The sequence below is a fragment of the Mauremys reevesii genome, linkage group 2, assembly GCF_016161935.1.
Source record: "Mauremys reevesii isolate NIE-2019 linkage group 2, ASM1616193v1, whole genome shotgun sequence".
NCBI lineage: Eukaryota > Metazoa > Chordata > Testudines > Geoemydidae > Mauremys > Mauremys reevesii.
In genome coordinates, this window is record NC_052624.1 from 162,265,015 (window position 1) to 162,277,573 (window position 12,559).

The window sequence follows — 12,559 nt, forward strand, 5'->3', positions numbered from 1 at the left end:
TGGCGGACTGCAGGCCCAAGGTTGCTGATCCCTGTCCTAGAGTAAATCAGGAGTAACTCCACTGATTTCAGTGGAGTAACACTGATGGAAGTGAGCTGAGAATCAGGCTCAAAATCTGGAAGTTGTCTGTTTTTCATTTGTAGGCATATTTTATATCTTTGTTTCATAACAAGTAAATAGTTAATTTTAAAAATACATTTGGAAAATATGTTTAATTTTAGGATTGACAACTCAGCATATGCGTCAATCATGCTGAATGACAACATAAAGATGATGACAGGAGTCTTATAATGAAGGTGATCTTTCATAGATGTCTTGGAATTAGAGTGAAAATGACAACTTCTCTCTGGAGAAAATTGTAATGGAGATACATCTGACCAAGCTATAATTGTGAAGGGAAGCACCATTCTATTTGCTTAATGACTGATAGCTGCCTTCTTTGGCAAAATAACTGAGACAGTGCAAACAAGCATGGGATTAAAAGGTAAAGACAGGTAATTATAAATCAGTTTTATCCCAAACTAATTCCAATTATTAGCTTTGGGCAACATGCTGTATTTTACTTCCAAAAAGTATCAATATGTGTGTGCATTCACTTTCTAAAGTAATCAACAGCCTCTGTAAAGACTCAACATGATCTAATCAGGAACATTTATATATTAAAAAAGATAGAAAATGACCCGTTCATCTGCACAGCAACAAAGAATTAGCTGCTTAAGGCCCTGATTTAGCAAAGTACCTCCTTCTATCCCAATTCAGAAATGCATTTAAGCACATGATTGACTTTATGAACAAATGTTAATCAAGACATAAATAAGGCAAACTTGCTGTTCCTTCCTTCCTTCCTATGAACTTACCCGTAAGGACTCAGTTCTCATAGAATTTTTTTGGGGGGAAACAAGCCAGATTTAACTGTCTTGTTAACTTGATCATTGATCTTACTAATAGGACAATATTTTCTAATATGGCTAGCTGGTTTTATAATGATCAATCTTCATTTAGTATTACAACCATTTCTATGACACAAATCATTGTATTATCCAGACACATTGTACATGGTTTAGATTGATGCAAAACTAGTTCCTATGCATAGGGAGTTGAGGAGCCACACTCTGAACAATGGAATACATTTTGCACTACCACGCTATACAGTCTAATGTTCCATTGTAATAATACTTAATTCTTATTATGCTTTTCATCCATAAAAAGGTAAGTATAACTATCCTGTAAGTATAACATCAGGCCAGTGGTGGAGTTGAAATAGGACAAAGGTCTCCTGGTTCCTAGTCCTAATGCTTTATCTTCTGGACTACTCAGCAGTATCTTTTGAAATGTGAAGTCTTTACCTATGGCAAATGAGTCAATTTTCTGCTTTCTTTCCTTATCCCAATATCACGGGTCTCTTTCAGCTGTTTCTTCCTTTTTCTCATCCACAAGTCTAAGGCTCCTTACTTGCTATATCCACAACTAAATATAGGTCTCATAGGTGTATTTAAGTAAAAATACTACATATGTAAAACTATTCGGTAGCTAGATGCTAGATACCAGATAGCAACTGTGAAAAAACAGGAGAGGGGGTGAGGGGTAATAGGTGCCTATATAAGAAAAAGTCCCCAAAAATGGGACTGTTCCTTTAAAAATGAGACAACTGGTCACCCTACTAGTTGTTTACATTAAAATGAAAGGATGTAGTGAAATCTAAATTCAAATACACCAAAGAATGGTAGTAGCAGTAGTTGGTGAAATATAGTTCAATTAAAATAGTATTTTGTTTTCAAATTAGAAAAATGACTTCAAATTTCAATATAGTGATCATGGAAATATTCAGTGCAACAGACATTGAAAATTGTCCACTTTCAAGTGTTCATAGCTATTGTGAACATGCTGTGTTCTGTATAAAATTTTTGATCAGCAAACTTTTTATAAAAGTTTTCTTAATTGAAGTTGTACACTAAATGGACAGCTTCATGATGGGCATTCTGAATTTTCAGTTGGAACTGGTTATACAGTAGAAGTGTGATATGATTCAGGTTTCTTCTTTAGGTCTCATTGTTGATTGAAGTTATCTCACCTGTTCAGGATGATCAATGGATACATTTGGACTTATTTCCATAGATCTGAAAGACTTAAGAACAATTGGTCAAGAAAATATTTTTTCTTCACAAAATATTTTGAAAGTAAATTTTTCATTCATTTTTTTTTCAATTTATGTAATGACAGTTATTAAATATAACTTAATTCAATTTCAAATTTTTTTGTTTAATTTTGTTTCACTTTGAAATTACATTTGTTTCCTTTTTCAATTTTTTTTGAAAGTCTGTAATTTTGTTTTTCCCTTCTTTCCTTCTTTGTCACTAAATGCAATAGAATGAATGGAGTCTGTTTCTTTCCATTTTTTTCCTTTTTTTCTAATGTATAGCTTCTCAAACTTTCCAAAGTTGAGTAGTTTTGAAAAGGTTTTTAAGTTATAAAAAAATAAAAGTGAAGACACATAACTACAAAAGAGACACAAAACAACCTAACCCTACCCATCATGCATTCTACATCATTCAGTGGCAAAAAGGGGGGAAAACAAAATACCTGAAATTTCAAATTTTTTTTGGTTTTCAAGACATCCTTTTTGAATTGTGGGCACCAGAACTGGATACAATATTCCAGCAGCGGTTGCACCATTGCCAAATAAAAAGATAAACTAACCTCTTTGTCCGACCTGAGATTTCTGTTTATGCATTCAATGATTGTGTTAGGTCTTTAGAACACAGTACCATATTGGGAGCTCATGTTCAACTGATTATCCACCACAATCACCAAATCTTTTTTGGAGTCATTGCTTCCCAAGATAGAGTTAGGGCAGAGTTTCTCAAACAGGGGTTGCTGCTTGTACAGGGAAAGCCCCTGGCAGGCCAGGCCGGTGTGTTTACACGCCCCGTCCACAGGCCGGCTGATCACGGCTCGCACTGGCCGCGGATCGCTGCTCCGGGACAATGGGAGCTGCTGGAAGATGTCCCAATTTTATAGGGGCAGTCCCGATTTTTGGGTCTTTTTCTTATATAGGCTCCTATTACCCCCCCACTCCCTGTCCTGATTTTTCACATTTGCTGTCTGGTCACCCTATATAGAGTTCCTTCAGAATGTAGAATGTGGCCTATACTCTTTGTTCCTAGATATATACAATTATGTTTAGCAGTATTAAAATGTGTACTGTTTGCTTGCAGCCAGTTTACCAAGTAATCAAGATCCCTCTGAATCAGTGACCTGGCCTTTTCATTATTTATCACTCTCCCAATGTTTGTGTCATCTGCAAAATTATCAAAGATGATTTTATGTTTTCTTCCAGGTTACTGATAAAAATGTTAAATAACATAGAACGAACAGAACCCCAGTGGAAATAGATTTAATATATGCCATGTTAATATTATATCATTCTAGGTTTTTAATAAAAATGTCAGGCAGTACCAAGTTAAATTTCTTACAATAGTCTAACATCAACACTATTACCTTTATCAACCAAACTTGTAATCTCATCCAAAAAGGATATTGAGTTAGTTTTACAGGATCTATTTTCCATAAACCCCTGATGATTTGCCTTAATTACATTACTCCTCTTTGAGTCCCATATCAGCTGCTCCATTATGTGTGCCTGATAGACACATTCAAACTGGTAATCTTCACTGTCCAGCCATTGGATCTTTTGGTCTAAAAGTGGGTGGATAGAATGTGTGTACTATCTCCGAGTCAGTTAAAAAAATGCTAGTGTCTTATTTTGCCTGAGGTCTGAGCCCTGTAGTGTCAATAACGCCCACTGACAAGTTTCAGAGTGGTAGCCGTGTTAATCTGTATCAGCAAAAAGAACGAGGAGTACTTATGGCACCTTAGAGACTGACAAATTTATTTGGACATAAACTTTCGTGGGCTAAAGCCCACTTCATTGGATGCATGCAGTGGAAAATACAGTAGGAACATACACAGAGAACATGAAAAAATGGTTGTTGCCATACCAACTCTGAGACTAATCAATTAAGGTGGGCTATTATCAGCAGGAGAAAAAAAAACGTTTGTAGTAATAATCAGGATGGCCCATTTCAAACAGTTGACAAGAAGATGTGAGCAATAGTAAGGGGAAAATTAGTATGGGGAAATAGTTTTTACTCTGTGTAATGACCCATCCACTCCTAGTCCTTATTCAAGCATAGTTTATTGGTGTTCAGTTTGCAAATTAATTCCAGTTCTGCAGTTTCTCGTTGGAGTCTGTTTTTAAAGTTTTTGTTGTTGTTCTTGTTGAAGTATTGTGACTTTTAGGTCTGTAGTTGAGTGACCAGTGAGGCTGAAGTGTTCTCCGACTGGTTTTTGAATGTTATAATTTTTGACATCTGATTTATGTCCATTTATTCTTTTGCGTAGAGACTGTCCAGTTTGGCTAATGTACATGGCAGAGGGGCATTTCTGGCACATAATGGCATATATCACATTGGTAGATGTGCAAGTGAATGAGCCTCTGATAGTGTGGCTGATGTGATTAGGTCCCTGTGTATCTTAAATCTCTAGCTATTGGACCTGGGGTAAACTATATTCCCCCATCATAGGTATACCATAGGACAGGCAAATATCAATATCTTAATAATAATAATGTAGACAGTGTGTTTTGACACAAAGTATTGTATATAAATAAAGATGTTTTAAATGCATTCATTATTCTCTAGGCCTTTAATGTGGTGTAATGCAATGCAAGCCCAGGGTCCTGGTGATTGTCTTGCTTTGATATATTATTTTTTCTTGACTAATTAGAAACAGTTGTGCAAATGTCATGAGGAAAATGGTTCACAGGAAGAATCCGAAGGGACCACTCTTGCTGATTTCCATATACACTAGAGAACTTACTCATGGGTGGCCTAAGAGATGCACAAATTAATTATTTACTGGAGAATGTTTAAGTCAGAAACTAGAATAGCAGGAAATACATCCTTTAGCAGTGCCATTGCTTCTGATGGAGAAAAAGGGATTCTGATAATTATTGGTGACATAGGTTGAGAGATACTAAAAGAAATAGGATATGTTATGGGTAATGACAAAAGAGGCAAAAAGGAGAAGAGGTAAGGAGAAAAGAGGTCCCCTGCTGATACCAGACCCTATTCTCTGAGGTGATGAGTTCCCTCAACTCCTACTGCCTTCAATGGGAGTTGAGGATACTCAGGATCTTGTAGGGAACATATGCATCCAGCAATCTTCCTCTCTCTCTTCTTACATAAGCTTTTAATCAAGTTTTTTTTTTAAATCAATTCTATGTTGTTAGTAAAAATAGATTTTTCAAGTTATTTATCAGTGCATGTCTTTTGTCTGGCCCAGCATTTATACAATGATTCTTATCATTTGGCATTATACAAGCTCTATCTCAGAAGGAATTTTTTTTATAAATTCAAAGCAATCAGATTTTTAAAAATGTATTACAGGAAGAGAGAGCACTGTTATTTAAAGTACAATGATACTGTGTCAACCACCGAAAAGAGTGGAGAAAAAGAGAAAATTAATATTGGTACATACTTAAGTCTTCACAGAACAAACTCTCTTGATAACACATTATAATCAATAACGAAAAACTCTAAATTGCAATCTAGTCTTCTTGTGAAAAAATGAAGCTTCTGTTATTTACAGCATTCAACTTAATTGAAGAATCATTGAAGATTTCTATTCAGAAGGGAACAGTTATCCTGTGGAATGAAAACATTTATGAGGAACAGCTTGATGACTGAATAGTTCCTTCCTTTCTAATGCTAATTACTCTTATAAAGAAGCCACATATAGAAATGGGATATAAAAAAATGTGTATCCAGTCACATAAACCAAACATTTAAAAATATGAAATTAGATTTGCAAACATTTCCTATTTAAAAAAAAATAAGGTTGCACATTGATCTTTACTAAGAAAGAGTCTCTATTCATATAGGGCCAAATTTACTAAGATGCCTAAAAGTGCAGATGGGATTGCAATGGAATTTTCAAAAGTGTCTAAGTAGATTTGGATGCCTAACTCTCATTGAATCATAGAATCTTAGGCCTGGAAGGGACCTTGAGAGGTCATGTAGACCAGTCTACTGCACTAATGGCAGGACAAAGTATTATCTAGACCAATGGAAGTGAAATGCTGTCATGGATACAGGGTGAACTGCCTTTAGAACCCTTTGTATCCCTCTTGAGTGAAAAATCTCTTGTGACAGGTTTTACTACATTCATTCCTTTTTGGGTGGAACTACATGGTCCTACCACTCTCAGATTAGGTCTCTGGTCCCCCCTTCCTCCTGTTGCCCATCTGTGGTGCCACAATAGTCCCAAATGTATGTGGCACCTGCAAGCCCTTTTCCTCCAGTAGCCTGTGATCAGCCACCGATTTAAAGTGATTCAGAAACTGCTTCTTCAAAACAAAATATTATTCATTCACCCAAGGATACACAGCAAGAAGAGACAAGGTATAAAACAACAGTAGGCCTGAGCTCTTGCCTACACTTCATTCTTTCCTTGCAAGTTTTGGGTAGTTCCACTCAGCCCAATCATCCCTACTTATGGGCTGGGACAGAAAGACAGCCCCTGCCACATTCTGTCTCTCTCTGGCAGAGTCTCATCTCTAGCTGCCGCTCACCTCCCTTCCTCTCTAGGCCAGGGTGTTTAATGGATTAGTGCCCCTTTGATCCTAGGTTTGGACCTGGGGAAAATTAACCCACTAGCCTGGTTTGAACCAGGCAGATAGGCATTCCCCAATTAATAGTGTCCCCGCTCTTTCCTTAACGACTTGGCATTCTTTCCAGTGGTACCCTTTGTCATTGTTTCATTTCCAGTTTGTTTTCTCCTAACAGCCTCCTTTTGATTTGATTCTTTGTAGTCAGGCAAGATAATAATCAAACAGGTAAACTGAGTTTCATATGATAGTCATAAAAAATAATAGTGAACTTACTCATTTTTTTCAGGTTCCTTATCTGCTCAGGCACTTTTGCAAGTCTCACTAGGCTCCTATCTCTACCTTTTAGGTGCCTAAATACGTTTGTAAATCTTGCAAAAGCCCCATAGTCTTTTGGCATTCTAGTCAACATTTAAAATATCATTAGAATTCAGTACACATTCATTAAATCTTCTGCTTATATTAATGCAGATCTGAAAATGGACAATCTCTGGCTTTAGCAAAGGAAGAATGCAACAGTTTGGTGGATTAGACTCTGTAATGTATGGTGTCTTTTTGTCCCTGATTCATCCATGCACTTAAATTCATTTATAGTTCAGCATATATTTAAATCCTGTTGACTTGAATGGGACTTAAGGACTTGTGCTTATGATATAGCATATTTTAAGTATCTTTATTCTCAAATTGCTACTCAACTGAATTTCACAGAAGGAAGGAAGAATAGAAGAGTGTTTATTTATGTATGTATCTATATAATATATCTGCAGTCACCAAATGTTTAATTATTTTATCAGCAGTATTTCAAGTGTTGCCAGGACCTATAGGTTTGCATACTGCTACCTGTCCCTTAGGCTTGCATTCTACCTGTTATTCATTATTATTTATGTATTTGTATTACTATAGCACTCCAGAATCCTTGTCATGAATCAGGACCCTATTGTACAAGGGTGGTAAAAACTGAAAACAAAAAGATGATCCCTGCCCCAAAAGCTTGCAATCTAACGATAAGAAAAAAGACAGCAAAGGGATACAGGAAAATAGGGAAGTGCAAGGAAACACTGAGACAATATTGATCAGCATGATAGGGATTGGTCTCAGCACACCAGTAACCTAACCATTGTCAATTTTTTGTAGGTACAATAACAAAAGAATTTAGAGGAGGGATTTGAAGAAGAAGAATGAGTTAGTTTTGTGGATGTTTACAGAAAGCACCTCCCAAGCATGAAGGGTTACATGGGAGAAAGGTGCTTGTTTGGAAATGTAACAAGTGAGTGATGGAAGCTGGCACCATGGGCTGATTGGAGGTGGGAGTTGACATCTGAATAGTGAATGAGAGGTGATAGGTCTGTGAAGGGCTTTGAAAGTGAAGACAAGTAACTTATGTTAGATGCAATAGAAAGGGGGTAGCCAATGGAGAGATGCAAAGACAGGGATTATATGATCAAAGTTATGGATGAGGAAAATGATATTTGCAGTAGCATTCTGAATGGATATGAGTGGAACAAGATGAGATTTGTCAAGAGCAGATAAAAGGATGATACTGCTGCTACTGAGGTGACATTCATCAGAGAGCAATCTGGTCATTCCCAGGGTTAAGAAGCTAGTGAAAAAAAATCTCTGACAAAGAATGAAAAATAATTAAGTCAAGAGGGCTTTTTTGGCTGTTGAGATTTTATTTCATTTTTATTTATCCTTAAAAATAGAGTTTAGGAAAGGTTCTGGATTTAAATCTCTGGAAACCAAAGCTCTATTTATTCACTGGACAGGTGCAAACTTCTGCCACACTGGCCTGCTATTCTGTCTCTACCCTAACACAGAGAGTGGCTTTTAAGATGTGAGAGAGCTTTCATTCGCCATACCCAAGCAAATCTTGTTCTTTCTGTTTGAGACTGCAGCGAGAGTGTGCTGATGTTTTTTGTCATAAGGACACCTGTCTTTTTAGAATGAGTTAGGATCAGCAAATAATGTAACATGAGCCACTGAACTTAGTAATCAGGCTATAGAGGATGCTGCATGCATGCAGAATGGTTACTGTTCTCGTGGTGGGCTTCCCGGATGTCTTCCTAAGCTGAACACTGCTGGTTCAGAGGCCATTGATTGGCTCCAAACTATTTAGCTGTTTTCTTGGTTGGCTGGGTTATTTTAAAAACCTTGTCTTGTTTGTCTTACCCACACTCAGTCATGTGTGCTCTCTCTCTCTATCAAGTGAGTAATGACTTTTGGTTATTACTGACAAGAACTGGACCTAGACCAGGGACTCAGGAGACATGCCATAAACAAACACCAGACACTTTTTAAAAAAAGGTCAAAAATCATTTGTAACTAGGAGGTGAAGGTTGGGGAAAGATTATTATTAATTTGTTTAAAATATGAATAATGTGTTAATTGGGAGAGGGAGATGTGGCGTGAGGTAAATATTTTATTTTATGGAGTGCAATTGATGCTGTTGATCTATCTAAAATATTGAGGACCAAATTCTATTATCAGATTCTCCAACTGAAGTCAATGGAAACCCAGTAGTGCACACAATGGCTTTTACTTATCATTTCTCTTCCTTATGCCCAGTGCAGTGCAGAGGTGGAGGGGATGCTGATAAACCTTTTCTCCACATCCCTCCCTCTTCTCCACCTCAACACACAAGAGACGTAATTGTAACCTTTGACTTCAAGGATGTGTAGGATCTGTTCCATCCCTACTCTCCTGGAGTCATAGAACACTACAGAGGAAGCTGGAAGGACACCACAGCTCTGTTTTGGAAGGAAGTTACACATCACAAAGGGTTAGGGTAGTAAGGGCACAGCTTCCATTGCTTCCCCTGTGGTATTGCATCTCCCAATTGCAGGACTGTTCCTCATAATGCAGTCCATAGTACTTTGTAAGACATGCAGAGAAGAGAGGAATTATTGCCCCTGTAAAGCATGAGGACAGGCAAGAATTCGAGGACTGTGGAATAACTGTAGGACTTTCAGTTGGCCTTCATTTTGTGCAGTGCAAAGAGCCTGTTCTAATCAAATAGTAAATACAGTGACAGAAATCAACTGTTAATTGCAGGTTGTGTGCACAGAGAGTTTCATGTGTGCAAGTCAGAGGCTGACAGCAAATTTGGTGCATTGTGTTGTCTCAATGTCCATGTAAACATGAGCAGGGGCGGCTCTAGCCATTTCATGACCCCAAGCACGGCGGCACACCGCAGGGGGGCGTTCTGCCGGTCGCTGGTCCCGCCGCTGCAGTGGACCTCCCGCAGACGTGCCTGCGGAGGGTCGCTGGTCCCGCGGTTCCGGTGGACCTCCCGCAGTTGTGCCTGCAGATGCCTCACCAAACCCACGGGACCAGCGGACCCTCCGCAGGGACGCCTGCGGGAGGTCCGCCGGAGCCGCCTGCCACCCTCCTGGCGACCAGCAGAGCGCCCCCCGCGGCATGCCGCCCCAAGCACGCGCTTGGCGTGCTGGGGCCTGGAGCCGTCCCTGAACATGAGTGCATTTTATGGTCATGACGTGCATCATGGCAACATCCTAAAAGATATTTGAAAATGCTAACTGCCTTGGCACAAACGGGTCAATCCAGCTCTCATTGAAATCAATGGGCGTTTTGTCACTGACTTCAGTAGCTACAGGATCAGTCCTGTGGGGAAATGGTGCTGCCTTGCTTTCCAATTAAATCCCAAGTGGTTCCTAATGTTTCCTGCTGAACCTCCCTTTCTCTGCCCCTAATTCCTGCTGACTTCTAGGTCCTATAAGTTAACAAGCTCCATCTTTTCCAAAGAGTTTCTCAGCAGTTTTATACAGCATTCCAACTCCAGAATTATGTAAGCAGAGGAACGGACCCACTATCATGGGGAAATGGCTTCTCTACTACCCCGGTGGAATTGGATAGCAAATGTATCTGAGTCACCACCCCACCTCCCTTTACCCGGTTGCCTGCCTGTCCTTGGAGACTCCTCTTTCTTTCTCTCATGCAATGGAGTCCTCATAATCCCAATAAGACTGGGTACCCGGTTCCCTGGAGGATTTAACCCCCACTCTTGTCATAGGGCTGTCAAGTCAGGGGCTAGGGTATCCCCACTCCAGCCTACTTTCTGCTCACTGGCCACTTACCTGGCCCAGTGATACTACATTGACTTTAAACCATATATTATTTATTAAACAACAATTTTAAACAACAACAAAAAAGGAGAGGGATGAATTGAAAAGCTTAAATGATCAAGGAATCCCATACTATGGGCACAGGCAACAGTAGTAAACAATAGTTTCTGGAAGTCAAGAATATTCACAGCCTATTCCTTATTCACCCTTTGCCACATTCTGAAGACCTGGCTGCACTGTGGTGATACTGTGAGTAAGACATCTGCTCTGGTTGTGGCTACGTGCCTAAGACTTTTGATGGTGGGACCCTTCTCCCCAGGATTGACCATCCCATTGGGTTTGCATCCCCCCTGCCCTCTGAGTTCAGCATTCAAGGCTCCCTTTATCTGATGACATCTCCCTACATTTGACCCTCTTTGTCCAGGATCCCCACCTTGTTCTCCCTAGCCACTCATTGCTCTTGGCTCCAGTTTACTTGCAGTTTCTCACTATCGCAGTTCTGGTCACGTGGTTCTCCACTGTAGCTCAGTTAGATCTCACTGTCAGTGCAGCAGGTGTCTGGTGCTTTGGCTGCTGCAGGCCCTGGGCTTTACTCTGGTCTGCGGCACTGTTTTGCCTTACTCCACCTGTGCAGCCACAGATCACACAGAAGATGATCCAAAGGCTCTTGACTTCAGGGCTGGATTAATCATTTGTGAGCCCCGGCACCTGGACCACGGCCCAGCCCCCGTTCCACCCTCAGAACCCAGCCCCACTCGGCCTCTTCCCTCCCCGAGGTCCCACCCATGCTCCACCGCACCTTCCCCTTTCTCCTGGTATTGGGAGAGGGCCAACCTCCCCCCCACATTAAAGTATGTTCTACTTAGAGGCTAACAGCATCCTTATATTTACAAGGTGCATCCCTATGTAGGATTGTTACAGGGCCCAAAGGGAACTCTTCAGTAAGTTCTTGGACTATTTTAGAAATCTAATAACATTTTAGTAGGCTGTAGTCATGAAATGCATTCTGGGCAGTCTTTTAACGTATTCATTTTGAGGTACAGTGTAGAAAATGGCACAAAGTAAATATGCTAAACTGAAAACATTCACTGATGCCTTACCTGTGACAATTATTAAAAATTGGAAGAGTGCAAACTAAATCTGGTTATTGCTGTTTTTCCAAACTCTGAATATGGAATAGATTATTTCCAATCTTCCCTGCTGCTTTGATAGATAAAATACGTATGGGAAAATGGATTAGTTTATGAAAAAAATATCAAGCCCTTTCTATAATATTTCATGGATACAGCAGTTGACAGTCCATGTTTGCAACTTGAGAGGATTTAGATTTTGTATATTTTGATAGGAATATAGAAATCCTGAATTCTGTAAAAAATAGATGAGATTAATAAATGAGAGGAAATGCTTTCCCAGCTATTCAATATAACAAATTTTGGTTTGGATTTAGAAATATTTTAATTCAAGAGCTTGTATTCTTTGACAGCTGAGCCATACTCTGAGAGAGGCTACAGCTCACTGATTACCAGAGTGAGAAAACTGAAAAATAAGCCTTTTTAAGCTCTCTTTAAAAATACAGACCTGGGTTCCCATTATGCTGCTCCTTGGCTCTAGGATCTTCAGCTTGTATACTATTTTTATCTCTGCACTATTTCATCTAATCTTTTATGATCCTTAAAGATCTTCAGAAGCTACTCAGAAATTATGTAGTGTAAAATTATGAATTAATTTACAAAATGAACAAGTTGAGAGAAATTCAGGGAATTTGTTTGTAAAAGTGCTCTAAATGATGTTCATCCCTGAAGATGCTGGA

General features: G+C 39.2%; 1 long non-coding RNA gene across 3 annotated transcripts in view; it reads left to right on the forward strand.

Annotated features, from left to right (window-relative positions):
• The window catches only part of LOC120398390, a 118,103-nt gene that overhangs the window by 86,295 nt on the left and 19,249 nt on the right, over positions 1-12,559 (forward strand). The gene's annotated exons all lie outside the window — the stretch shown is intronic.